This window comes from Anomaloglossus baeobatrachus, unplaced genomic scaffold (assembly GCF_048569485.1).
Source record: "Anomaloglossus baeobatrachus isolate aAnoBae1 unplaced genomic scaffold, aAnoBae1.hap1 Scaffold_322, whole genome shotgun sequence".
NCBI lineage: Eukaryota > Metazoa > Chordata > Amphibia > Anura > Aromobatidae > Anomaloglossus > Anomaloglossus baeobatrachus.
Genome location: NW_027442614.1, coordinates 143,909 through 169,221, shown reverse-complemented (window position 1 = coordinate 169,221; position 25,313 = coordinate 143,909). Strand labels below are relative to the sequence as shown.

Below are 25,313 nucleotides of genomic sequence, written 5' to 3'. Positions count from 1 at the left end.
GAGAGGTCATGATAGACATTGAGCTTCTGAGCTCAATTGGGGACAGTCATGGGTGATGAATGTTTGCAACCTACTGCGAAGCCTCATACCGCAATATAAGGAACGTCAAATACTAAGAAAGGGCGGCCTATGAAAGAATTACTACTTTCAATAAGTACACTTAAACGGCTAATTGGGAATAGAAAAACTGTAAAAAGCCCTCTGAGAAAGCCCCCCTCTAACCTTTGATAGTAAGCTTTTCTGTAGTCTGCCTGTTGATGTATTTTCCGTTTGAACTGTGCACAACATGAAGAGACGGAACACTGGCGGCTTGTCACAATGCCCCCCGATGACATCACAATAGCGCTGCTGCCTAGAAAACAAGCTGCGCAGAAGAAGTTGTTCTTTGGGTGGGAGGGTGGGCTAGTGGAAGGAGGGGGCAATCTCTTTTTTTCCCGGGTGGTAGGGGGATGACAGGAGAAGGGAAGCGGGTGGTGAGAAAGGTACAGAGGGCAGGGTTTGGGGGCTGGGAAGGAAAGGGAAAAGATTAGGGTTTGGGGATGATGAAAGGGCTTTCTACGGGTAAGGATGGCAAAGGGTGGCAGTGACGGAAAGTCAGGCAACCTGTCCTGTCCGTCTTTTTGTATCGTGAATTGGAAAGACTGCAAGGGGGAGGGGAGTTGCTTGCGCCCTAAAGGAGGAGTTATTCAGATTCATTGCAGTGGGCGGCGGCTGCAAAACGCACCATTCTTCTTGTTTTTGCTCTGCAAAGCAGCCTTTTCAAGGGTTGGCTTGGGTGACAAAATGTCTTGTGTAGGCGTGGGTTTGTCTCCCTCTCGCTCTCTCTCCCTAAGATGTGTCCGGCATAAGCCAGGGTGCCACTCGAGGCCCAAACCAATTCTGGTTATCGCTTCTCGGCCTTTTGGCTAAGATCAAGTGTAGTTTGGGAGGGTACTACCTTGGTTGGTGCTGAAAGGTGCCAGGGTATTGCACAACTGCTGGCCTTGGGGGAGTGTGCATCGTAGGATGTCATAGCCCCCTTGTGACGGACGGTTACCTGGGCAACGAGAGGCGGTCACTTTTTTATTTTCAAACTCATCCTTCAAAAAAAAAAAAAAAAAAAAAAAAAAAAAAAAATCTGTTCTTATCAGTTTAATATCTGATACGTCCCCTATCTGGGGACCATATATTAAATGGATTTTTAGAACAGGGAGATGGAAAAAGAGCTTGCTCTGTCCACTCCACGCATTGACCTGGTATTGCAGTACCTCCAGGAACGGTGCACCCCTTCTTAACCCAGTTTCCAAAAGCAGAACTCAATTCACCTGATTCATATTAGCCCGATTTAATGAATTGGAAGAAAGCATACGTCTTCATATGCACCTCAATTTGGCCCATTCACTTTTCACACTTCCTCCTTTTGTTTTTTATCTTTCACACTTTTGACTTTCTTTATTCATCCAAATAGCAAACTCATCACCACTCAACCTGACCAACTCGGCTATGTCCCCGTGCTGCAGTTCTCTGTCTTATCTAGATCATTTGCAATTGAATGGAATAGATCCCTTTTGGACAAAGTGGATTCACCTGCTGCTGCAGTGACCACAGGTGTGATAAGATCTAGAATTGGCATCTGGTGCGATCTCTCCGCTTCCACTCCAAAGAAAGTTACCTGTTTATTCCTATCATGCATTGGTTTTTGGGGTTTTCTTTGAGTAATGATGATCTCTTTAGTAGTCTGTTGGCGCCCTCTCCTGGAGGAATAGTTTGCTTGCTCTTGGACATTCTAAAAGAGAGGTCATGATAGACATTGAGCTTCTGAGCTCAATTGGGGACAGTCATGGGTGATGAATGTTTGCAACCTACTGCGAAGCCTCATACCGCAATATAAGGAACGTCAAATACTAAGAAAGGGCGGCCTATGAAAGAATTACTACTTTCAATAAGTACACTTAAACGGCTAATTGGGAATAGAAAAACTGTAAAAAGCCCTCTGAGAAAGCCCCCCTCTAACCTTTGATAGTAAGCTTTTCTGTAGTCTGCCTGTTGATGTATTTTCCGTTTGAACTGTGCACAACATGAAGAGACGGAACACTGGCGGCTTGTCACAATGCCCCCCGATGACATCACAATAGCGCTGCTGCCTAGAAAACAAGCTGCGCAGAAGAAGTTGTTCTTTGGGTGGGAGGGTGGGCTAGTGGAAGGAGGGGGCAATCTCTTTTTTTCCCGGGTGGTAGGGGGATGACAGGAGAAGGGAAGCGGGTGGTGAGAAAGGTACAGAGGGCAGGGTTTGGGGGCTGGGAAGGAAAGGGAAAAGATTAGGGTTTGGGGATGATGAAAGGGCTTTCTACGGGTAAGGATGGCAAAGGGTGGCAGTGACGGAAAGTCAGGCAACCTGTCCTGTCCGTCTTTTTGTATCGTGAATTGGAAAGACTGCAAGGGGGAGGGGAGTTGCTTGCGCCCTAAAGGAGGAGTTATTCAGATTCATTGCAGTGGGCGGCGGCTGCAAAACGCACCATTCTTCTTGTTTTTGCTCTGCAAAGCAGCCTTTTCAAGGGTTGGCTTGGGTGACAAAATGTCTTGTGTAGGCGTGGGTTTGTCTCCCTCTCGCTCTCTCTCCCTAAGATGTGTCCGGCATAGGCCAGGGTGCCACTCGAGGCCCAAACCAATTCTGGTTATCGCTTCTCGGCCTTTTGGCTAAGATCAAGTGTAGTATCTGTTCTTATCAGTTTAATATCTGATACGTCCCCTATCTGGGGACCATATATTAAATGGATTTTTAGAACAGGGAGATGGAAAAAGAGCTTGCTCTGTCCACTCCACGCATTGACCTGGTATTGCAGTACCTCCAGGAACGGTGCACCCCTTCTTAACCCAGTTTCCAAAAGCAGAACTCAATTCACCTGATTCATATTAGCCCGATTTAATGAATTGGAAGAAAGCATACGTCTTCATATGCACCTCAATTTGGCCCATTCACTTTTCACACTTCCTCCTTTTGTTTTTTATCTTTCACACTTTTGACTTTCTTTATTCATCCAAATAGCAAACTCATCACCACTCAACCTGACCAACTCGGCTATGTCCCCGTGCTGCAGTTCTCTGTCTTATCTAGATCATTTGCAATTGAATGGAATAGATCCCTTTTGGACAAAGTGGATTCACCTGCTGCTGCAGTGACCACAGGTGTGATAAGATCTAGAATTGGCATCTGGTGCGATCTCTCCGCTTCCACTCCAAAGAAAGTTACCTGTTTATTCCTATCATGCATTGGTTTTTGGGGTTTTCTTTGAGTAATGATGATCTCTTTAGTAGTCTGTTGGCGCCCTCTCCTGGAGGAATAGTTTGCTTGCTCTTGGACATTCTAAAAGAGAGGTCATGATAGACATTGAGCTTCTGAGCTCAATTGGGGACAGTCATGGGTGATGAATGTTTGCAACCTACTGCGAAGCCTCATACCGCAATATAAGGAACGTCAAATACTAAGAAAGGGCGGCCTATGAAAGAATTACTACTTTCAATAAGTACACTTAAACGGCTAATTGGGAATAGAAAAACTGTAAAAAGCCCTCTGAGAAAGCCCCCCTCTAACCTTTGATAGTAAGCTTTTCTGTAGTCTGCCTGTTGATGTATTTTCCGTTTGAACTGTGCACAACATGAAGAGACGGAACACTGGCGGCTTGTCACAATGCCCCCCGATGACATCACAATAGCGCTGCTGCCTAGAAAACAAGCTGCGCAGAAGAAGTTGTTCTTTGGGTGGGAGGGTGGGCTAGTGGAAGGAGGGGGCAATCTCTTTTTTTCCCGGGTGGTAGGGGGATGACAGGAGAAGGGAAGCGGGTGGTGAGAAAGGTACAGAGGGCAGGGTTTGGGGGCTGGGAAGGAAAGGGAAAAGATTAGGGTTTGGGGATGATGAAAGGGCTTTCTACGGGTAAGGATGGCAAAGGGTGGCAGTGACGGAAAGTCAGGCAACCTGTCCTGTCCGTCTTTTTGTATCGTGAATTGGAAAGACTGCAAGGGGGAGGGGAGTTGCTTGCGCCCTAAAGGAGGAGTTATTCAGATTCATTGCAGTGGGCGGCGGCTGCAAAACGCACCATTCTTCTTGTTTTTGCTCTGCAAAGCAGCCTTTTCAAGGGTTGGCTTGGGTGACAAAATGTCTTGTGTAGGCGTGGGTTTGTCTCCCTCTCGCTCTCTCTCCCTAAGATGTGTCCGGCATAGGCCAGGGTGCCACTCGAGGCCCAAACCAATTCTGGTTATCGCTTCTCGGCCTTTTGGCTAAGATCAAGTGTAGTATCTGTTCTTATCAGTTTAATATCTGATACGTCCCCTATCTGGGGACCATATATTAAATGGATTTTTAGAACAGGGAGATGGAAAAAGAGCTTGCTCTGTCCACTCCACGCATTGACCTGGTATTGCAGTACCTCCAGGAACGGTGCACCCCTTCTTAACCCAGTTTCCAAAAGCAGAACTCAATTCACCTGATTCATATTAGCCCGATTTAATGAATTGGAAGAAAGCATACGTCTTCATATGCACCTCAATTTGGCCCATTCACTTTTCACACTTCCTCCTTTTGTTTTTTATCTTTCACACTTTTGACTTTCTTTATTCATCCAAATAGCAAACTCATCACCACTCAACCTGACCAACTCGGCTATGTCCCCGTGCTGCAGTTCTCTGTCTTATCTAGATCATTTGCAATTGAATGGAATAGATCCCTTTTGGACAAAGTGGATTCACCTGCTGCTGCAGTGACCACAGGTGTGATAAGATCTAGAATTGGCATCTGGTGCGATCTCTCCGCTTCCACTCCAAAGAAAGTTACCTGTTTATTCCTATCATGCATTGGTTTTTGGGGTTTTCTTTGAGTAATGATGATCTCTTTAGTAGTCTGTTGGCGCCCTCTCCTGGAGGAATAGTTTGCTTGCTCTTGGACATTCTAAAAGAGAGGTCATGATAGACATTGAGCTTCTGAGCTCAATTGGGGACAGTCATGGGTGATGAATGTTTGCAACCTACTGCGAAGCCTCATACCGCAATATAAGGAACGTCAAATACTAAGAAAGGGCGGCCTATGAAAGAATTACTACTTTCAATAAGTACACTTAAACGGCTAATTGGGAATAGAAAAACTGTAAAAAGCCCTCTGAGAAAGCCCCCCTCTAACCTTTGATAGTAAGCTTTTCTGTAGTCTGCCTGTTGATGTATTTTCCGTTTGAACTGTGCACAACATGAAGAGACGGAACACTGGCGGCTTGTCACAATGCCCCCCGATGACATCACAATAGCGCTGCTGCCTAGAAAACAAGCTGCGCAGAAGAAGTTGTTCTTTGGGTGGGAGGGTGGGCTAGTGGAAGGAGGGGGCAATCTCTTTTTTTCCCGGGTGGTAGGGGGATGACAGGAGAAGGGAAGCGGGTGGTGAGAAAGGTACAGAGGGCAGGGTTTGGGGGCTGGGAAGGAAAGGGAAAAGATTAGGGTTTGGGGATGATGAAAGGGCTTTCTACGGGTAAGGATGGCAAAGGGTGGCAGTGACGGAAAGTCAGGCAACCTGTCCTGTCCGTCTTTTTGTATCGTGAATTGGAAAGACTGCAAGGGGGAGGGGAGTTGCTTGCGCCCTAAAGGAGGAGTTATTCAGATTCATTGCAGTGGGCGGCGGCTGCAAAACGCACCATTCTTCTTGTTTTTGCTCTGCAAAGCAGCCTTTTCAAGGGTTGGCTTGGGTGACAAAATGTCTTGTGTAGGCGTGGGTTTGTCTCCCTCTCGCTCTCTCTCCCTAAGATGTGTCCGGCATAGGCCAGGGTGCCACTCGAGGCCCAAACCAATTCTGGTTATCGCTTCTCGGCCTTTTGGCTAAGATCAAGTGTAGTATCTGTTCTTATCAGTTTAATATCTGATACGTCCCCTATCTGGGGACCATATATTAAATGGATTTTTAGAACAGGGAGATGGAAAAAGAGCTTGCTCTGTCCACTCCACGCATTGACCTGGTATTGCAGTACCTCCAGGAACGGTGCACCCCTTCTTAACCCAGTTTCCAAAAGCAGAACTCAATTCACCTGATTCATATTAGCCCGATTTAATGAATTGGAAGAAAGCATACGTCTTCATATGCACCTCAATTTGGCCCATTCACTTTTCACACTTCCTCCTTTTGTTTTTTATCTTTCACACTTTTGACTTTCTTTATTCATCCAAATAGCAAACTCATCACCACTCAACCTGACCAACTCGGCTATGTCCCCGTGCTGCAGTTCTCTGTCTTATCTAGATCATTTGCAATTGAATGGAATAGATCCCTTTTGGACAAAGTGGATTCACCTGCTGCTGCAGTGACCACAGGTGTGATAAGATCTAGAATTGGCATCTGGTGCGATCTCTCCGCTTCCACTCCAAAGAAAGTTACCTGTTTATTCCTATCATGCATTGGTTTTTGGGGTTTTCTTTGAGTAATGATGATCTCTTTAGTAGTCTGTTGGCGCCCTCTCCTGGAGGAATAGTTTGCTTGCTCTTGGACATTCTAAAAGAGAGGTCATGATAGACATTGAGCTTCTGAGCTCAATTGGGGACAGTCATGGGTGATGAATGTTTGCAACCTACTGCGAAGCCTCATACCGCAATATAAGGAACGTCAAATACTAAGAAAGGGCGGCCTATGAAAGAATTACTACTTTCAATAAGTACACTTAAACGGCTAATTGGGAATAGAAAAACTGTAAAAAGCCCTCTGAGAAAGCCCCCCTCTAACCTTTGATAGTAAGCTTTTCTGTAGTCTGCCTGTTGATGTATTTTCCGTTTGAACTGTGCACAACATGAAGAGACGGAACACTGGCGGCTTGTCACAATGCCCCCCGATGACATCACAATAGCGCTGCTGCCTAGAAAACAAGCTGCGCAGAAGAAGTTGTTCTTTGGGTGGGAGGGTGGGCTAGTGGAAGGAGGGGGCAATCTCTTTTTTTCCCGGGTGGTAGGGGGATGACAGGAGAAGGGAAGCGGGTGGTGAGAAAGGTACAGAGGGCAGGGTTTGGGGGCTGGGAAGGAAAGGGAAAAGATTAGGGTTTGGGGATGATGAAAGGGCTTTCTACGGGTAAGGATGGCAAAGGGTGGCAGTGACGGAAAGTCAGGCAACCTGTCCTGTCCGTCTTTTTGTATCGTGAATTGGAAAGACTGCAAGGGGGAGGGGAGTTGCTTGCGCCCTAAAGGAGGAGTTATTCAGATTCATTGCAGTGGGCGGCGGCTGCAAAACGCACCATTCTTCTTGTTTTTGCTCTGCAAAGCAGCCTTTTCAAGGGTTGGCTTGGGTGACAAAATGTCTTGTGTAGGCGTGGGTTTGTCTCCCTCTCGCTCTCTCTCCCTAAGATGTGTCCGGCATAGGCCAGGGTGCCACTCGAGGCCCAAACCAATTCTGGTTATCGCTTCTCGGCCTTTTGGCTAAGATCAAGTGTAGTATCTGTTCTTATCAGTTTAATATCTGATACGTCCCCTATCTGGGGACCATATATTAAATGGATTTTTAGAACAGGGAGATGGAAAAAGAGCTTGCTCTGTCCACTCCACGCATTGACCTGGTATTGCAGTACCTCCAGGAACGGTGCACCCCTTCTTAACCCAGTTTCCAAAAGCAGAACTCAATTCACCTGATTCATATTAGCCCGATTTAATGAATTGGAAGAAAGCATACGTCTTCATATGCACCTCAATTTGGCCCATTCACTTTTCACACTTCCTCCTTTTGTTTTTTATCTTTCACACTTTTGACTTTCTTTATTCATCCAAATAGCAAACTCATCACCACTCAACCTGACCAACTCGGCTATGTCCCCGTGCTGCAGTTCTCTGTCTTATCTAGATCATTTGCAATTGAATGGAATAGATCCCTTTTGGACAAAGTGGATTCACCTGCTGCTGCAGTGACCACAGGTGTGATAAGATCTAGAATTGGCATCTGGTGCGATCTCTCCGCTTCCACTCCAAAGAAAGTTACCTGTTTATTCCTATCATGCATTGGTTTTTGGGGTTTTCTTTGAGTAATGATGATCTCTTTAGTAGTCTGTTGGCGCCCTCTCCTGGAGGAATAGTTTGCTTGCTCTTGGACATTCTAAAAGAGAGGTCATGATAGACATTGAGCTTCTGAGCTCAATTGGGGACAGTCATGGGTGATGAATGTTTGCAACCTACTGCGAAGCCTCATACCGCAATATAAGGAACGTCAAATACTAAGAAAGGGCGGCCTATGAAAGAATTACTACTTTCAATAAGTACACTTAAACGGCTAATTGGGAATAGAAAAACTGTAAAAAGCCCTCTGAGAAAGCCCCCCTCTAACCTTTGATAGTAAGCTTTTCTGTAGTCTGCCTGTTGATGTATTTTCCGTTTGAACTGTGCACAACATGAAGAGACGGAACACTGGCGGCTTGTCACAATGCCCCCCGATGACATCACAATAGCGCTGCTGCCTAGAAAACAAGCTGCGCAGAAGAAGTTGTTCTTTGGGTGGGAGGGTGGGCTAGTGGAAGGAGGGGGCAATCTCTTTTTTTCCCGGGTGGTAGGGGGATGACAGGAGAAGGGAAGCGGGTGGTGAGAAAGGTACAGAGGGCAGGGTTTGGGGGCTGGGAAGGAAAGGGAAAAGATTAGGGTTTGGGGATGATGAAAGGGCTTTCTACGGGTAAGGATGGCAAAGGGTGGCAGTGACGGAAAGTCAGGCAACCTGTCCTGTCCGTCTTTTTGTATCGTGAATTGGAAAGACTGCAAGGGGGAGGGGAGTTGCTTGCGCCCTAAAGGAGGAGTTATTCAGATTCATTGCAGTGGGCGGCGGCTGCAAAACGCACCATTCTTCTTGTTTTTGCTCTGCAAAGCAGCCTTTTCAAGGGTTGGCTTGGGTGACAAAATGTCTTGTGTAGGCGTGGGTTTGTCTCCCTCTCGCTCTCTCTCCCTAAGATGTGTCCGGCATAGGCCAGGGTGCCACTCGAGGCCCAAACCAATTCTGGTTATCGCTTCTCGGCCTTTTGGCTAAGATCAAGTGTAGTATCTGTTCTTATCAGTTTAATATCTGATACGTCCCCTATCTGGGGACCATATATTAAATGGATTTTTAGAACAGGGAGATGGAAAAAGAGCTTGCTCTGTCCACTCCACGCATTGACCTGGTATTGCAGTACCTCCAGGAACGGTGCACCCCTTCTTAACCCAGTTTCCAAAAGCAGAACTCAATTCACCTGATTCATATTAGCCCGATTTAATGAATTGGAAGAAAGCATACGTCTTCATATGCACCTCAATTTGGCCCATTCACTTTTCACACTTCCTCCTTTTGTTTTTTATCTTTCACACTTTTGACTTTCTTTATTCATCCAAATAGCAAACTCATCACCACTCAACCTGACCAACTCGGCTATGTCCCCGTGCTGCAGTTCTCTGTCTTATCTAGATCATTTGCAATTGAATGGAATAGATCCCTTTTGGACAAAGTGGATTCACCTGCTGCTGCAGTGACCACAGGTGTGATAAGATCTAGAATTGGCATCTGGTGCGATCTCTCCGCTTCCACTCCAAAGAAAGTTACCTGTTTATTCCTATCATGCATTGGTTTTTGGGGTTTTCTTTGAGTAATGATGATCTCTTTAGTAGTCTGTTGGCGCCCTCTCCTGGAGGAATAGTTTGCTTGCTCTTGGACATTCTAAAAGAGAGGTCATGATAGACATTGAGCTTCTGAGCTCAATTGGGGACAGTCATGGGTGATGAATGTTTGCAACCTACTGCGAAGCCTCATACCGCAATATAAGGAACGTCAAATACTAAGAAAGGGCGGCCTATGAAAGAATTACTACTTTCAATAAGTACACTTAAACGGCTAATTGGGAATAGAAAAACTGTAAAAAGCCCTCTGAGAAAGCCCCCCTCTAACCTTTGATAGTAAGCTTTTCTGTAGTCTGCCTGTTGATGTATTTTCCGTTTGAACTGTGCACAACATGAAGAGACGGAACACTGGCGGCTTGTCACAATGCCCCCCGATGACATCACAATAGCGCTGCTGCCTAGAAAACAAGCTGCGCAGAAGAAGTTGTTCTTTGGGTGGGAGGGTGGGCTAGTGGAAGGAGGGGGCAATCTCTTTTTTTCCCGGGTGGTAGGGGGATGACAGGAGAAGGGAAGCGGGTGGTGAGAAAGGTACAGAGGGCAGGGTTTGGGGGCTGGGAAGGAAAGGGAAAAGATTAGGGTTTGGGGATGATGAAAGGGCTTTCTACGGGTAAGGATGGCAAAGGGTGGCAGTGACGGAAAGTCAGGCAACCTGTCCTGTCCGTCTTTTTGTATCGTGAATTGGAAAGACTGCAAGGGGGAGGGGAGTTGCTTGCGCCCTAAAGGAGGAGTTATTCAGATTCATTGCAGTGGGCGGCGGCTGCAAAACGCACCATTCTTCTTGTTTTTGCTCTGCAAAGCAGCCTTTTCAAGGGTTGGCTTGGGTGACAAAATGTCTTGTGTAGGCGTGGGTTTGTCTCCCTCTCGCTCTCTCTCCCTAAGATGTGTCCGGCATAGGCCAGGGTGCCACTCGAGGCCCAAACCAATTCTGGTTATCGCTTCTCGGCCTTTTGGCTAAGATCAAGTGTAGTATCTGTTCTTATCAGTTTAATATCTGATACGTCCCCTATCTGGGGACCATATATTAAATGGATTTTTAGAACAGGGAGATGGAAAAAGAGCTTGCTCTGTCCACTCCACGCATTGACCTGGTATTGCAGTACCTCCAGGAACGGTGCACCCCTTCTTAACCCAGTTTCCAAAAGCAGAACTCAATTCACCTGATTCATATTAGCCCGATTTAATGAATTGGAAGAAAGCATACGTCTTCATATGCACCTCAATTTGGCCCATTCACTTTTCACACTTCCTCCTTTTGTTTTTTATCTTTCACACTTTTGACTTTCTTTATTCATCCAAATAGCAAACTCATCACCACTCAACCTGACCAACTCGGCTATGTCCCCGTGCTGCAGTTCTCTGTCTTATCTAGATCATTTGCAATTGAATGGAATAGATCCCTTTTGGACAAAGTGGATTCACCTGCTGCTGCAGTGACCACAGGTGTGATAAGATCTAGAATTGGCATCTGGTGCGATCTCTCCGCTTCCACTCCAAAGAAAGTTACCTGTTTATTCCTATCATGCATTGGTTTTTGGGGTTTTCTTTGAGTAATGATGATCTCTTTAGTAGTCTGTTGGCGCCCTCTCCTGGAGGAATAGTTTGCTTGCTCTTGGACATTCTAAAAGAGAGGTCATGATAGACATTGAGCTTCTGAGCTCAATTGGGGACAGTCATGGGTGATGAATGTTTGCAACCTACTGCGAAGCCTCATACCGCAATATAAGGAACGTCAAATACTAAGAAAGGGCGGCCTATGAAAGAATTACTACTTTCAATAAGTACACTTAAACGGCTAATTGGGAATAGAAAAACTGTAAAAAGCCCTCTGAGAAAGCCCCCCTCTAACCTTTGATAGTAAGCTTTTCTGTAGTCTGCCTGTTGATGTATTTTCCGTTTGAACTGTGCACAACATGAAGAGACGGAACACTGGCGGCTTGTCACAATGCCCCCCGATGACATCACAATAGCGCTGCTGCCTAGAAAACAAGCTGCGCAGAAGAAGTTGTTCTTTGGGTGGGAGGGTGGGCTAGTGGAAGGAGGGGGCAATCTCTTTTTTTCCCGGGTGGTAGGGGGATGACAGGAGAAGGGAAGCGGGTGGTGAGAAAGGTACAGAGGGCAGGGTTTGGGGGCTGGGAAGGAAAGGGAAAAGATTAGGGTTTGGGGATGATGAAAGGGCTTTCTACGGGTAAGGATGGCAAAGGGTGGCAGTGACGGAAAGTCAGGCAACCTGTCCTGTCCGTCTTTTTGTATCGTGAATTGGAAAGACTGCAAGGGGGAGGGGAGTTGCTTGCGCCCTAAAGGAGGAGTTATTCAGATTCATTGCAGTGGGCGGCGGCTGCAAAACGCACCATTCTTCTTGTTTTTGCTCTGCAAAGCAGCCTTTTCAAGGGTTGGCTTGGGTGACAAAATGTCTTGTGTAGGCGTGGGTTTGTCTCCCTCTCGCTCTCTCTCCCTAAGATGTGTCCGGCATAGGCCAGGGTGCCACTCGAGGCCCAAACCAATTCTGGTTATCGCTTCTCGGCCTTTTGGCTAAGATCAAGTGTAGTATCTGTTCTTATCAGTTTAATATCTGATACGTCCCCTATCTGGGGACCATATATTAAATGGATTTTTAGAACAGGGAGATGGAAAAAGAGCTTGCTCTGTCCACTCCACGCATTGACCTGGTATTGCAGTACCTCCAGGAACGGTGCACCCCTTCTTAACCCAGTTTCCAAAAGCAGAACTCAATTCACCTGATTCATATTAGCCCGATTTAATGAATTGGAAGAAAGCATACGTCTTCATATGCACCTCAATTTGGCCCATTCACTTTTCACACTTCCTCCTTTTGTTTTTTATCTTTCACACTTTTGACTTTCTTTATTCATCCAAATAGCAAACTCATCACCACTCAACCTGACCAACTCGGCTATGTCCCCGTGCTGCAGTTCTCTGTCTTATCTAGATCATTTGCAATTGAATGGAATAGATCCCTTTTGGACAAAGTGGATTCACCTGCTGCTGCAGTGACCACAGGTGTGATAAGATCTAGAATTGGCATCTGGTGCGATCTCTCCGCTTCCACTCCAAAGAAAGTTACCTGTTTATTCCTATCATGCATTGGTTTTTGGGGTTTTCTTTGAGTAATGATGATCTCTTTAGTAGTCTGTTGGCGCCCTCTCCTGGAGGAATAGTTTGCTTGCTCTTGGACATTCTAAAAGAGAGGTCATGATAGACATTGAGCTTCTGAGCTCAATTGGGGACAGTCATGGGTGATGAATGTTTGCAACCTACTGCGAAGCCTCATACCGCAATATAAGGAACGTCAAATACTAAGAAAGGGCGGCCTATGAAAGAATTACTACTTTCAATAAGTACACTTAAACGGCTAATTGGGAATAGAAAAACTGTAAAAAGCCCTCTGAGAAAGCCCCCCTCTAACCTTTGATAGTAAGCTTTTCTGTAGTCTGCCTGTTGATGTATTTTCCGTTTGAACTGTGCACAACATGAAGAGACGGAACACTGGCGGCTTGTCACAATGCCCCCCGATGACATCACAATAGCGCTGCTGCCTAGAAAACAAGCTGCGCAGAAGAAGTTGTTCTTTGGGTGGGAGGGTGGGCTAGTGGAAGGAGGGGGCAATCTCTTTTTTTCCCGGGTGGTAGGGGGATGACAGGAGAAGGGAAGCGGGTGGTGAGAAAGGTACAGAGGGCAGGGTTTGGGGGCTGGGAAGGAAAGGGAAAAGATTAGGGTTTGGGGATGATGAAAGGGCTTTCTACGGGTAAGGATGGCAAAGGGTGGCAGTGACGGAAAGTCAGGCAACCTGTCCTGTCCGTCTTTTTGTATCGTGAATTGGAAAGACTGCAAGGGGGAGGGGAGTTGCTTGCGCCCTAAAGGAGGAGTTATTCAGATTCATTGCAGTGGGCGGCGGCTGCAAAACGCACCATTCTTCTTGTTTTTGCTCTGCAAAGCAGCCTTTTCAAGGGTTGGCTTGGGTGACAAAATGTCTTGTGTAGGCGTGGGTTTGTCTCCCTCTCGCTCTCTCTCCCTAAGATGTGTCCGGCATAGGCCAGGGTGCCACTCGAGGCCCAAACCAATTCTGGTTATCGCTTCTCGGCCTTTTGGCTAAGATCAAGTGTAGTATCTGTTCTTATCAGTTTAATATCTGATACGTCCCCTATCTGGGGACCATATATTAAATGGATTTTTAGAACAGGGAGATGGAAAAAGAGCTTGCTCTGTCCACTCCACGCATTGACCTGGTATTGCAGTACCTCCAGGAACGGTGCACCCCTTCTTAACCCAGTTTCCAAAAGCAGAACTCAATTCACCTGATTCATATTAGCCCGATTTAATGAATTGGAAGAAAGCATACGTCTTCATATGCACCTCAATTTGGCCCATTCACTTTTCACACTTCCTCCTTTTGTTTTTTATCTTTCACACTTTTGACTTTCTTTATTCATCCAAATAGCAAACTCATCACCACTCAACCTGACCAACTCGGCTATGTCCCCGTGCTGCAGTTCTCTGTCTTATCTAGATCATTTGCAATTGAATGGAATAGATCCCTTTTGGACAAAGTGGATTCACCTGCTGCTGCAGTGACCACAGGTGTGATAAGATCTAGAATTGGCATCTGGTGCGATCTCTCCGCTTCCACTCCAAAGAAAGTTACCTGTTTATTCCTATCATGCATTGGTTTTTGGGGTTTTCTTTGAGTAATGATGATCTCTTTAGTAGTCTGTTGGCGCCCTCTCCTGGAGGAATAGTTTGCTTGCTCTTGGACATTCTAAAAGAGAGGTCATGATAGACATTGAGCTTCTGAGCTCAATTGGGGACAGTCATGGGTGATGAATGTTTGCAACCTACTGCGAAGCCTCATACCGCAATATAAGGAACGTCAAATACTAAGAAAGGGCGGCCTATGAAAGAATTACTACTTTCAATAAGTACACTTAAACGGCTAATTGGGAATAGAAAAACTGTAAAAAGCCCTCTGAGAAAGCCCCCCTCTAACCTTTGATAGTAAGCTTTTCTGTAGTCTGCCTGTTGATGTATTTTCCGTTTGAACTGTGCACAACATGAAGAGACGGAACACTGGCGGCTTGTCACAATGCCCCCCGATGACATCACAATAGCGCTGCTGCCTAGAAAACAAGCTGCGCAGAAGAAGTTGTTCTTTGGGTGGGAGGGTGGGCTAGTGGAAGGAGGGGGCAATCTCTTTTTTTCCCGGGTGGTAGGGGGATGACAGGAGAAGGGAAGCGGGTGGTGAGAAAGGTACAGAGGGCAGGGTTTGGGGGCTGGGAAGGAAAGGGAAAAGATTAGGGTTTGGGGATGATGAAAGGGCTTTCTACGGGTAAGGATGGCAAAGGGTGGCAGTGACGGAAAGTCAGGCAACCTGTCCTGTCCGTCTTTTTGTATCGTGAATTGGAAAGACTGCAAGGGGGAGGGGAGTTGCTTGCGCCCTAAAGGAGGAGTTATTCAGATTCATTGCAGTGGGCGGCGGCTGCAAAACGCACCATTCTTCTTGTTTTTGCTCTGCAAAGCAGCCTTTTCAAGGGTTGGCTTGGGTGACAAAATGTCTTGTGTAGGCGTGGGTTTGTCTCCCTCTCGCTCTCTCTCCCTAAGATGTGTCCGGCATAGGCCAGGGTGCCACTCGAGGCCCAAACCAATTCTGGTTATCGCTTCTCGGCCTTTTGGCTAAGATCAAGTGTAGTATCTGTTCTTATCAGTTTAATATCTGATACGTCCCCTATCTGGGGACCATATATTAAATGGATTTTTAGAACAGGGAGATGGAAAAAGAGCTTGCTCTGTCCACTCCACGCATTGACCTGGTATTGCAGTACCTCCAGGAACGGTGCACCCCTTCTTAACCCAGTTTCCAAAAGCAGAACTCAATTCACCTGATTCATATTAGCCCGATTTAATGAATTGGAAGAAAGCATACGTCTTCATATGCACCTCAATTTGGCCCATTCACTTTTCACACTTCCTCCTTTTGTTTTTTATCTTTCACACTTTTGACTTTCTTTATTCATCCAAATAGCAAACTCATCACCACTCAACCTGACCAACTCGGCTATGTCCCCGTGCTGCAGTTCTCTGTCTTATCTAGATCATTTGCAATTGAATGGAATAGATCCCTTTTGGACAAAGTGGATTCACCTGCTGCTGCAGTGACCACAGGTGTGATAAGATCTAGAATTGGCATCTGGTGCGATCTCTCCGCTTCCACTCCAAAGAAAGTTACCTGTTTATTCCTATCATGCATTGGTTTTTGGGGTTTTCTTTGAGTAATGATGATCTCTTTAGTAGTCTGTTGGCGCCCTCTCCTGGAGGAATAGTTTGCTTGCTCTTGGACATTCTAAAAGTGAGGTCATGATAGACATTGAGCTTCTGAGCTCAATTGGGGACAGTCATGGGTGATGAATGTTTGCAACCTACTGCGAAGCCTCATACCGCAATATAAGGAACGTCAAATACTAAGAAAGGGCGGCCTATGAAAGAATTACTACTTTCAATAAGTACACTTAAACGGCTAATTGGGAATAGAAAAACTGTAAAAAGCCCTCTGAGAAAGCCCCCCTCTAACCTTTGATAGTAAGCTTTTCTGTAGTCTGCCTGTTGATGTATTTTCCGTTTGAACTGTGCACAACATGAAGAGACGGAACACTGGCGGCTTGTCACAATGCCCCCCGATGACATCACAATAGCGCTGCTGCCTAGAAAACAAGCTGCGCAGAAGAAGTTGTTCTTTGGGTGGGAGGGTGGGCTAGTGGAAGGAGGGGGCAATCTCTTTTTTTCCCGGGTGGTAGGGGGATGACAGGAGAAGGGAAGCGGGTGGTGAGAAAGGTACAGAGGGCAGGGTTTGGGGGCTGGGAAGGAAAGGGAAAAGATTAGGGTTTGGGGATGATGAAAGGGCTTTCTACGGGTAAGGATGGCAAAGGGTGGCAGTGACGGAAAGTCAGGCAACCTGTCCTGTCCGTCTTTTTGTATCGTGAATTGGAAAGACTGCAAGGGGGAGGGGAGTTGCTTGCGCCCTAAAGGAGGAGTTATTCAGATTCATTGCAGTGGGCGGCGGCTGCAAAACGCACCATTCTTCTTGTTTTTGCTCTGCAAAGCAGCCTTTTCAAGGGTTGGCTTGGGTGACAAAATGTCTTGTGTAGGCGTGGGTTTGTCTCCCTCTCGCTCTCTCTCCCTAAGATGTGTCCGGCATAGGCCAGGGTGCCACTCGAGGCCCAAACCAATTCTGGTTATCGCTTCTCGGCCTTTTGGCTAAGATCAAGTGTAGTATCTGTTCTTATCAGTTTAATATCTGATACGTCCCCTATCTGGGGACCATATATTAAATGGATTTTTAGAACAGGGAGATGGAAAAAGAGCTTGCTCTGTCCACTCCACGCATTGACCTGGTATTGCAGTACCTCCAGGAACGGTGCACCCCTTCTTAACCCAGTTTCCAAAAGCAGAACTCAATTCACCTGATTCATATTAGCCCGATTTAATGAATTGGAAGAAAGCATACGTCTTCATATGCACCTCAATTTGGCCCATTCACTTTTCACACTTCCTCCTTTTGTTTTTTATCTTTCACACTTTTGACTTTCTTTATTCATCCAAATAGCAAACTCATCACCACTCAACCTGACCAACTCGGCTATGTCCCCGTGCTGCAGTTCTCTGTCTTATCTAGATCATTTGCAATTGAATGGAATAGATCCCTTTTGGACAAAGTGGATTCACCTGCTGCTGCAGTGACCACAGGTGTGATAAGATCTAGAATTGGCATCTGGTGCGATCTCTCCGCTTCCACTCCAAAGAAAGTTACCTGTTTATTCCTATCATGCATTGGTTTTTGGGGTTTTCTTTGAGTAATGATGATCTCTTTAGTAGTCTGTTGGCGCCCTCTCCTGGAGGAATAGTTTGCTTGCTCTTGGACATTCTAAAAGAGAGGTCATGATAGACATTGAGCTTCTGAGCTCAATTGGGGACAGTCATGGGTGATGAATGTTTGCAACCTACTGCGAAGCCTCATACCGCAATATAAGGAACGTCAAATACTAAGAAAGGGCGGCCTATGAAAGAATTACTACTTTCAATAAGTACACTTAAACGGCTAATTGGGAATAGAAAAACTGTAAAAAGCCCTCTGAGAAAGCCCCCCTCTAACCTTTGATAGTAAGCTTTTCTGTAGTCTGCCTGTTGATGTATTTTCCGTTTGAACTGTGCACAACATGAAGAGACGGAACACTGGCGGCTTGTCACAATGCCCCCCGATGACATCACAATAGCGCTGCTGCCTAGAAAACAAGCTGCGCAGAAGAAGTTGTTCTTTGGGTGGGAGGGTGGGCTAGTGGAAGGAGGGGGCAATCTCTTTTTTTCCCGGGTGGTAGGGGGATGACAGGAGAAGGGAAGCGGGTGGTGAGAAAGGTACAGAGGGCAGGGTTTGGGGGCTGGGAAGGAAAGGGAAAAGATTAGGGTTTGGGGATGATGAAAGGGCTTTCTACGGGTAAGGATGGCAAAGGGTGGCAGTGACGGAAAGTCAGGCAACCTGTCCTGTCCGTCTTTTTGTATCGTGAATTGGAAAGACTGCAAGGGGGAGGGGAGTTGCTTGCGCCCTAAAGGAGGAGTTATTCAGATTCATTGCAGTGGGCGGCGGCTGCAAAACGCACCATTCTTCTTGTTTTTGCTCTGCAAAGCAGCCTTTTCAAGGGTTGGCTTGGGTGACAAAATGTCTTGTGTAGGCGTGGGTTTGTCTCCCTCTCGCTCTCTCTCCCTAAGATGTGTCCGGCATAGGCCAGGGTGCCACTCGAGGCCCAAACCAATTCTGGTTATCGCTTCTCGGCCTTTTGGCTAAGATCAAGTGTAGTGTTGTTCGAAGAGGTGGTTTAAGCTCCAGGCCACCTTAGTACAATGATACAATGCACACTGGAAGGTTGCGCTTGCTAGTACTCTGGGTGGATAGTATATTCATCTAGAGGAAAACATGGCCCTACCAGGATCGAGGCTATTAGACTGAGTAAGGGTGGGGGGCTATGGTACAACGTGCCCCAGGACTGACGACCCTGGAGTGAGTCTGAGCTTGCTGGCTTGGGACCCCGGCAAGCCTTGGGCTCTGTAGCACACCGTACCTTGCCTTTTCATACTTTTTGAGCATATTACCCTATCCCGGCCTTCTGGCTAGGAAGGGAAATTTTTATAATCCCGGTCGGAGGTCTGGTCAGCTTTGGGCTGAGAAACTAACACCCGGTTGGAGGTCTGGGTCAGCTTCGGCTGAGAAACCAACACCCGGTTGGAGGTCTGGGTCAGCTTCGGCTGAGAAACCAACACCCGGTTGGAGGTCCGGTTAGCCTTGGGCTGAGAAACCAACACCGGTTGACGGTCCGGGCAGTTTCGGCTGCGAAACCAACAACTAGTAGCTCTCTACTCCACTTGGGTAAGATGCCTGGGTGGACGCTGGGAGCAACGACAAGGCTCAACCAGGCTTCGGCTTGGGGGAGCACTGAAGATCCCTGACCCTTGCTGTGGCCTTCTGGCTCGGAGGGACGGGGTTGATTTTTGGGGACCCTCTCCTCACGGTGGGGTCCACACGAATCCTAGCCTTTGCACTGTTTTTGGTGTGACTTCGGTCATGCATTTTTTGTGGTGCTTTGGAAAGCTTCATTAAATCAAAATCTGTTCTTATCAGTTTAATATCTGATACGTCCCCTATCTGGGGACCATATATTAAATGGATTTTTAGAACAGGGAGATGGAAAAAGAGCTTGCTCTGTCCACTCCACGCATTGACCTGGTATTGCAGTACCTCCAGGAACGGTGCACCCCTTCTTAACCCAGTTTCCAAAAGCAGAACTCAATTCACCTGATTCATATTAGCCCGATTTAATGAATTGGAAGAAAGCATACGTCTTCATATGCACCTCAATTTGGCCCATTCACTTTTCACACTTCCTCCTTTTGTTTTTTATCTTTCACACTTTTGACTTTCTTTATTCATCCAAATAGCAAACTCATCACCACTCAACCTGACCAACTCGGCTATGTCCCCGTGCTGCAGTTCTCTGTCTTATCTAGATCATTTGCAATTGAATGGAATAGATCCCTTTTGGACAAAGTGGATTCACCTGCTGCTGCAGTGACCACAGGTGTGATAAGATCTAGAATTGGCATCTGGTGCGATCTCTCCGCTTCCACTCCAAAGAAAGTTACCTGTTTATTCCTATCATGCATTGGTTTTTGGGGTTTTCTTTGAGTAATGATGATCTCTTTAGTAGTCTGTTGGCGCCCTCTCCTGGAGGAATAGTTTGCTTGCTCTTGGACATTCTAAAAGAGAGGTCATGATAGACATTGAGCTTCTGAGCTCAATTGGGGACAGTCATGGGTGATGAATGTTTGCAACCTACTGCGAAGCCTCATACCGCAATATAAGGAACGTCAAATACTAAGAAAGGGCGGCCTATGAAAGAATTACTACTTTCAATAAGTACACTTAAACGGCTAATTGGGAATAGAAAAACTGTAAAAAGCCCTCTGAGAAAGCCCCCCTCTAACCTTTGATAGTAAGCTTTTCTGTAGTCTGCCTGTTGATGTATTTTCCGTTTGAACTGTGCACAACATGAAGAGACGGAACACTGGCGGCTTGTCACAATGCCCCCCGATGACATCACAATAGCGCTGCTGCCTAGAAAACAAGCTGCGCAGAAGAAGTTGTTCTTTGGGTGGGAGGGTGGGCTAGTGGAAGGAGGGGGCAATCTCTTTTTTTCCCGGGTGGTAGGGGGATGACAGGAGAAGGGAAGCGGGTGGTGAGAAAGGTACAGAGGGCAGGGTTTGGGGGCTGGGAAGGAAAGGGAAAAGATTAGGGTTTGGGGATGATGAAAGGGCTTTCTACGGGTAAGGATGGCAAAGGGTGGCAGTGACGGAAAGTCAGGCAACCTGTCCTGTCCGTCTTTTTGTATCGTGAATTGGAAAGACTGCAAGGGGGAGGGGAGTTGCTTGCGCCCTAAAGGAGGAGTTATTCAGATTCATTGCAGTGGGCGGCGGCTGCAAAACGCACCATTCTTCTTGTTTTTGCTCTGCAAAGCAGCCTTTTCAAGGGTTGGCTTGGGTGACAAAATGTCTTGTGTAGGCGTGGGTTTGTCTCCCTCTCGCTCTCTCTCCCTAAGATGTGTCCGGCATAGGCCAGGGTGCCACTCGAGGCCCAAACCAATTCTGGTTATCGCTTCTCGGCCTTTTGGCTAAGATCAAGTGTAGTATCTGTTCTTATCAGTTTAATATCTGATACGTCCCCTATCTGGGGACCATATATTAAATGGATTTTTAGAACAGGGAGATGGAAAAAGAGCTTGCTCTGTCCACTCCACGCATTGACCTGGTATTGCAGTACCTCCAGGAACGGTGCACCCCTTCTTAACCCAGTTTCCAAAAGCAGAACTCAATTCACCTGATTCATATTAGCCCGATTTAATGAATTGGAAGAAAGCATACGTCTTCATATGCACCTCAATTTGGCCCATTCACTTTTCACACTTCCTCCTTTTGTTTTTTATCTTTCACACTTTTGACTTTCTTTATTCATCCAAATAGCAAACTCATCACCACTCAACCTGACCAACTCGGCTATGTCCCCGTGCTGCAGTTCTCTGTCTTATCTAGATCATTTGCAATTGAATGGAATAGATCCCTTTTGGACAAAGTGGATTCACCTGCTGCTGCAGTGACCACAGGTGTGATAAGATCTAGAATTGGCATCTGGTGCGATCTCTCCGCTTCCACTCCAAAGAAAGTTACCTGTTTATTCCTATCATGCATTGGTTTTTGGGGTTTTCTTTGAGTAATGATGATCTCTTTAGTAGTCTGTTGGCGCCCTCTCCTGGAGGAATAGTTTGCTTGCTCTTGGACATTCTAAAAGAGAGGTCATGATAGACATTGAGCTTCTGAGCTCAATTGGGGACAGTCATGGGTGATGAATGTTTGCAACCTACTGCGAAGCCTCATACCGCAATATAAGGAACGTCAAATACTAAGAAAGGGCGGCCTATGAAAGAATTACTACTTTCAATAAGTACACTTAAACGGCTAATTGGGAATAGAAAAACTGTAAAAAGCCCTCTGAGAAAGCCCCCCTCTAACCTTTGATAGTAAGCTTTTCTGTAGTCTGCCTGTTGATGTATTTTCCGTTTGAACTGTGCACAACATGAAGAGACGGAACACTGGCGGCTTGTCACAATGCCCCCCGATGACATCACAATAGCGCTGCTGCCTAGAAAACAAGCTGCGCAGAAGAAGTTGTTCTTTGGGTGGGAGGGTGGGCTAGTGGAAGGAGGGGGCAATCTCTTTTTTTCCCGGGTGGTAGGGGGATGACAGGAGAAGGGAAGCGGGTGGTGAGAAAGGTACAGAGGGCAGGGTTTGGGGGCTGGGAAGGAAAGGGAAAAGATTAGGGTTTGGGGATGATGAAAGGGCTTTCTACGGGTAAGGATGGCAAAGGGTGGCAGTGACGGAAAGTCAGGCAACCTGTCCTGTCCGTCTTTTTGTATCGTGAATTGGAAAGACTGCAAGGGGGAGGGGAGTTGCTTGCGCCCTAAAGGAGGAGTTATTCAGATTCATTGCAGTGGGCGGCGGCTGCAAAACGCACCATTCTTCTTGTTTTTGCTCTGCAAAGCAGCCTTTTCAAGGGTTGGCTTGGGTGACAAAATGTCTTGTGTAGGCGTGGGTTTGTCTCCCTCTCGCTCTCTCTCCCTAAGATGTGTCCGGCATAGGCCAGGGTGCCACTCGAGGCCCAAACCAATTCTGGTTATCGCTTCTCGGCCTTTTGGCTAAGATCAAGTGTAGTATCTGTTCGAAAAGGTGGTTTAAGGCTCCGGCCACCTTAGTACAATGATGCAATGCACACTGGAAGGTTGCGCTTGTTAGTACTTTGGGAGGATAGTATATCCATCTAGAGGAAACCATGGCCCTACCAGGATCGAGGCTATTAGACTGAGTAAGTGTGGGGGTTATGGTGCAATGTGCCCCAGGAATGGACACCCTGGAGGGAGTCTGAACTTGCTAGATTGGGACCCTGGTAAGCCTCAGACTCTGTCGCACGCCGCGCCTTGCCTATTCATACTTTCCAAGCATATTGCCCTATCCCGGCCTTCTGGCTAAGAAGGGAAATTTTTATAATCCCGGTCGGAGGTCCGGTCAGCTTTGGGCTGAGAAACCAACACCCGGTTGGAGGTCCGGGTCAGCTTTGGCTGAGAAACCAACACCCGGTTGGAGGTCCGGTTAGCCTTGGGCTGAGAAACCAACACCCGGTTGGAGGTCCGGTCAGCCTTGGGCTGAGAAACCAACACCCGGTTGGAGGTCCGGTCAGCCTTGGGCTGAGAAACCAACACCGGTTGACGGTCCGGGCAGTCTCGGCTGCGAAACCAACGACTAGTAGCTCCCTACTCCACTTGGGTAAGATGCCTCGGTGGACGCTGGGAGCAACAACAAGGCTCAACCAGGCTTCGGCTTGGGGGAGCACCGAAGATCCCTGACCCTCGCTGTGGCCTTCTGGCTCGGAGGGACGGGGTTGATTTTTGGGGATCCTCTTCTCACGGAGGGGTCCACACGAATCCTAGCCTTTGCACTGTTTTTGGTGTGACTTCGGTCATGCATTTTTGCGGTGCTTTGGAAAGCTTCATTAAATCAAAATCTGTTCTTATCAGTTTAATATCTGATACGTCCCCTATCTGGGGACCATATATTAAATGGATTTTTAGAACAGGGAGATGGAAAAAGAGCTTGCTCTGTCCACTCCACGCATTGACCTGGTATTGCAGTACCTCCAGGAACGGTGCACCCCTTCTTAACCCAGTTTCCAAAAGCAGAACTCAATTCACCTGATTCATATTAGCCCGATTTAATGAATTGGAAGAAAGCATACGTCTTCATATGCACCTCAATTTGGCCCATTCACTTTTCACACTTCCTCCTTTTGTTTTTTATCTTTCACACTTTTGACTTTCTTTATTCATCCAAATAGCAAACTCATCACCACTCAACCTGACCAACTCGGCTATGTCCCCGTGCTGCAGTTCTCTGTCTTATCTAGATCATTTGCAATTGAATGGAATAGATCCCTTTTGGACAAAGTGGATTCACCTGCTGCTGCAGTGACCACAGGTGTGATAAGATCTAGAATTGGCATCTGGTGCGATCTCTCCGCTTCCACTCCAAAGAAAGTTACCTGTTTATTCCTATCATGCATTGGTTTTTGGGGTTTTCTTTGAGTAATGATGATCTCTTTAGTAGTCTGTTGGCGCCCTCTCCTGGAGGAATAGTTTGCTTGCTCTTGGACATTCTAAAAGAGAGGTCATGATAGACATTGAGCTTCTGAGCTCAATTGGGGACAGTCATGGGTGATGAATGTTTGCAACCTACTGCGAAGCCTCATACCGCAATATAAGGAACGTCAAATACTAAGAAAGGGCGGCCTATGAAAGAATTACTACTTTCAATAAGTACACTTAAACGGCTAATTGGGAATAGAAAAACTGTAAAAAGCCCTCTGAGAAAGCCCCCCTCTAACCTTTGATAGTAAGCTTTTCTGTAGTCTGCCTGTTGATGTATTTTCCGTTTGAACTGTGCACAACATGAAGAGACGGAACACTGGCGGCTTGTCACAATGCCCCCCGATGACATCACAATAGCGCTGCTGCCTAGAAAACAAGCTGCGCAGAAGAAGTTGTTCTTTGGGTGGGAGGGTGGGCTAGTGGAAGGAGGGGGCAATCTCTTTTTTTCCCGGGTGGTAGGGGGATGACAGGAGAAGGGAAGCGGGTGGTGAGAAAGGTACAGAGGGCAGGGTTTGGGGGCTGGGAAGGAAAGGGAAAAGATTAGGGTTTGGGGATGATGAAAGGGCTTTCTACGGGTAAGGATGGCAAAGGGTGGCAGTGACGGAAAGTCAGGCAACCTGTCCTGTCCGTCTTTTTGTATCGTGAATTGGAAAGACTGCAAGGGGGAGGGGAGTTGCTTGCGCCCTAAAGGAGGAGTTATTCAGATTCATTGCAGTGGGCGGCGGCTGCAAAACGCACCATTCTTCTTGTTTTTGCTCTGCAAAGCAGCCTTTTCAAGGGTTGGCTTGGGTGACAAAATGTCTTGTGTAGGCGTGGGTTTGTCTCCCTCTCGCTCTCTCTCCCTAAGATGTGTCCGGCATAGGCCAGGGTGCCACTCGAGGCCCAAACCAATTCTGGTTATCGCTTCTCGGCCTTTTGGCTAAGATCAAGTGTAGTATCTGTTCTTATCAGTTTAATATCTGATACGTCCCCTATCTGGGGACCATATATTAAATGGATTTTTAGAACAGGGAGATGGAAAAAGAGCTTGCTCTGTCCACTCCACGCATTGACCTGGTATTGCAGTACCTCCAGGAACGGTGCACCCCTTCTTAACCCAGTTTCCAAAAGCAGAACTCAATTCACCTGATTCATATTAGCCCGATTTAATGAATTGGAAGAAAGCATACGTCTTCATATGCACCTCAATTTGGCCCATTCACTTTTCACACTTCCTCCTTTTGTTTTTTATCTTTCACACTTTTGACTTTCTTTATTCATCCAAATAGCAAACTCATCACCACTCAACCTGACCAACTCGGCTATGTCCCCGTGCTGCAGTTCTCTGTCTTATCTAGATCATTTGCAATTGAATGGAATAGATCCCTTTTGGACAAAGTGGATTCACCTGCTGCT

The 25,313-nt window shown here is 46.8% G+C and overlaps 14 non-coding genes and 2 pseudogenes across 14 annotated transcripts; all 16 read left to right on the top strand.

The window, feature by feature from the left end:
- Positions 1–1,062: 1,062 nt before the first annotated feature.
- Positions 1,063–1,269, top strand: LOC142269770 (U2 spliceosomal RNA; annotated as a pseudogene).
- A 1,387-nt stretch (positions 1,270–2,656) lies between these two features.
- LOC142269637 (U2 spliceosomal RNA) lies at positions 2,657–2,847 on the top strand. The gene has a single exon (XR_012735069.1). It is a non-coding gene; the product is annotated as a U2 spliceosomal RNA (small nuclear RNA).
- Positions 2,848–4,234: 1,387 nt separating this feature from the next.
- Positions 4,235–4,425, top strand: LOC142269636 (U2 spliceosomal RNA). Its single transcript, XR_012735068.1, has one exon. It is a non-coding gene; the product is annotated as a U2 spliceosomal RNA (small nuclear RNA).
- Positions 4,426–5,812: 1,387 nt separating this feature from the next.
- LOC142269635 (U2 spliceosomal RNA) lies at positions 5,813–6,003 on the top strand. Its single transcript, XR_012735067.1, has one exon. It is a non-coding gene; the product is annotated as a U2 spliceosomal RNA (small nuclear RNA).
- Positions 6,004–7,390: 1,387 nt separating this feature from the next.
- Positions 7,391–7,581, top strand: LOC142269634 (U2 spliceosomal RNA). Its single transcript, XR_012735066.1, has one exon. It is a non-coding gene; the product is annotated as a U2 spliceosomal RNA (small nuclear RNA).
- Positions 7,582–8,968: 1,387 nt separating this feature from the next.
- Positions 8,969–9,159, top strand: LOC142269633 (U2 spliceosomal RNA). The gene has a single exon (XR_012735065.1). It is a non-coding gene; the product is annotated as a U2 spliceosomal RNA (small nuclear RNA).
- Positions 9,160–10,546: 1,387 nt separating this feature from the next.
- On the top strand, positions 10,547–10,737 carry LOC142269632 (U2 spliceosomal RNA). The gene has a single exon (XR_012735064.1). It is a non-coding gene; the product is annotated as a U2 spliceosomal RNA (small nuclear RNA).
- Positions 10,738–12,124: 1,387 nt separating this feature from the next.
- On the top strand, positions 12,125–12,315 carry LOC142269631 (U2 spliceosomal RNA). Its single transcript, XR_012735063.1, has one exon. It is a non-coding gene; the product is annotated as a U2 spliceosomal RNA (small nuclear RNA).
- A 1,387-nt stretch (positions 12,316–13,702) lies between these two features.
- Positions 13,703–13,893, top strand: LOC142269630 (U2 spliceosomal RNA). Its single transcript, XR_012735062.1, has one exon. It is a non-coding gene; the product is annotated as a U2 spliceosomal RNA (small nuclear RNA).
- Positions 13,894–15,280: 1,387 nt separating this feature from the next.
- Positions 15,281–15,471, top strand: LOC142269629 (U2 spliceosomal RNA). The gene has a single exon (XR_012735061.1). It is a non-coding gene; the product is annotated as a U2 spliceosomal RNA (small nuclear RNA).
- A 1,387-nt stretch (positions 15,472–16,858) lies between these two features.
- LOC142269626 (U2 spliceosomal RNA) lies at positions 16,859–17,049 on the top strand. Its single transcript, XR_012735059.1, has one exon. It is a non-coding gene; the product is annotated as a U2 spliceosomal RNA (small nuclear RNA).
- A 2,185-nt stretch (positions 17,050–19,234) lies between these two features.
- LOC142269764 (U2 spliceosomal RNA) lies at positions 19,235–19,430 on the top strand. Its single transcript, XR_012735182.1, has one exon. It is a non-coding gene; the product is annotated as a U2 spliceosomal RNA (small nuclear RNA).
- A 1,387-nt stretch (positions 19,431–20,817) lies between these two features.
- Positions 20,818–21,008, top strand: LOC142269625 (U2 spliceosomal RNA). The gene has a single exon (XR_012735058.1). It is a non-coding gene; the product is annotated as a U2 spliceosomal RNA (small nuclear RNA).
- A 1,387-nt stretch (positions 21,009–22,395) lies between these two features.
- LOC142269776 (U2 spliceosomal RNA) lies at positions 22,396–22,538 on the top strand (annotated as a pseudogene).
- Positions 22,539–23,235: 697 nt separating this feature from the next.
- Positions 23,236–23,430, top strand: LOC142269762 (U2 spliceosomal RNA). Its single transcript, XR_012735180.1, has one exon. It is a non-coding gene; the product is annotated as a U2 spliceosomal RNA (small nuclear RNA).
- Positions 23,431–24,817: 1,387 nt separating this feature from the next.
- LOC142269624 (U2 spliceosomal RNA) lies at positions 24,818–25,008 on the top strand. Its single transcript, XR_012735057.1, has one exon. It is a non-coding gene; the product is annotated as a U2 spliceosomal RNA (small nuclear RNA).
- The last annotated feature ends 305 nt before the right edge of the window (positions 25,009–25,313 follow it).